The following is a 1,548-nucleotide window of genomic DNA, read 5'->3' as shown; positions in this document are numbered from 1 at the left end:
TCCTCTCCTCTCCTCTCCTCTCCTCTCCTCTCCTCTCCTTTCAGAAGCCTTTGCATAATCTATCAAAACAGCATCTAGGCCCCTGTTCTGTTCTGGTATTTGCCAAATGCTCCCCATCAACAAAATATTCTGATTTTCACTGATTGTTTCATTAAGGAGCTCTCAGATAACTGGTGAGTCACTTGCAGGTTTTTAGGATAATGTTACCTCCTTTTTTCCCTCTGTCTTTTTCTTTTTTTTTTTTTTTTCATAAATGTACTCCATCCCTCCAGCCTCTTTCTGCATTTCCTGTGTTTTGAGCTAAGATACAAGTTGATAAGGATATTTAATGAATTCTTGTGAATTTTCTCCAATTCTGATGTCTTCCAGTTAGGCATCATTCTTCTCTGAATGTCTTCATCAGTATCCTGGCATTCGCTTTGCTTACTCATGCCACTGCACTTCCTTTTTTTCTTTCAGTTCTCTTAGCCAAAAGAAAATATAGTTATTTTCTTTCCCATAATACTTCCTAGTTTTTTTCAGATTTTACTCGTTCATCACTGTTCATCATCTGCTACTCTTGCCTGAAATATTTTCACTGATTCTTTTTGAAGATACTTCTTTCACTGGCTAATAATGTTTTCTCACTGAATGTTTTTTAACTTTACTGACTGTAGCAAGTATTTTTTTTGTGTCAGTCTTGTCTATCTGCTGAAGCACTGTGGTTCATTGATTTTTTCCATTATTACATTCACCTACTTTTTCAGTTTTCATTTTTCAAATCTTCCCTTTCTGTCTTTTTTACTGTGAACGTTTCAACTGGTTTTGGGCCACCCTCTGATACCTTTTTCTGTGGCATCCTCCATGAGACCTGCAGAGTTTTCCTACTGCTGTGAACACGTCTTTGTAGCATTTCCTGGGATGTTTCTGAGAACCACCCCTTCTAGGAATTTGCTAGGATTTTCTGAGACTTAACAAAGCTTCCTCCATACAGCTTTGTAAAGAAAGGCAGCGTGCCCTCACAGATTTGATAAGAACACATATCCCTGCCAAGGCTTGCTTGCTTTTTCCCTGTGTTGTCTGGGTTATTAACATTGCCATTTGAGTCAGTAGGCTGCCAGGAGAGAAAAAAAATTACTCCATCACTAACAAATTACCTCAGCAACATCCCTGCAACTGTCATTTCCCCCTTCCTAATATCCTAATGCACCTCATGAGAAAGATTGATGTGCATTAACAATTTTTCTCAATCAATCAACCAGAAAGCATTCAGAACACATTTTTCAAAAATTTCCTTTCCTTTGCACCAATGCAAAGCCCTTACTAATTCTCTTTTGAGCTTCTACAAATCAGAACTTTTCTCGAAGGCTTGACAATAGCAAGTGGATTTTCTCTGAGAACTCAACATCTCCACTCAACATCTAACTCACCCCAAACATCATTTCCCTGGAGCCACCAGGGCATCTTTAAGGAACTTCTTTATATTTTCTCAGGAAAAATACTTCACAAAAGGATGATCTATTTTTAGTCTAAGTGTAAACAACTAGGAAATCATGCTTGGCAAGTGCT

This window comes from Parus major, chromosome 2, assembly GCF_001522545.3.
Source record: "Parus major isolate Abel chromosome 2, Parus_major1.1, whole genome shotgun sequence".
Taxonomy (NCBI): Eukaryota; Metazoa; Chordata; class Aves; order Passeriformes; family Paridae; genus Parus; species Parus major.
This window is presented reverse-complemented; position numbering follows the sequence as displayed.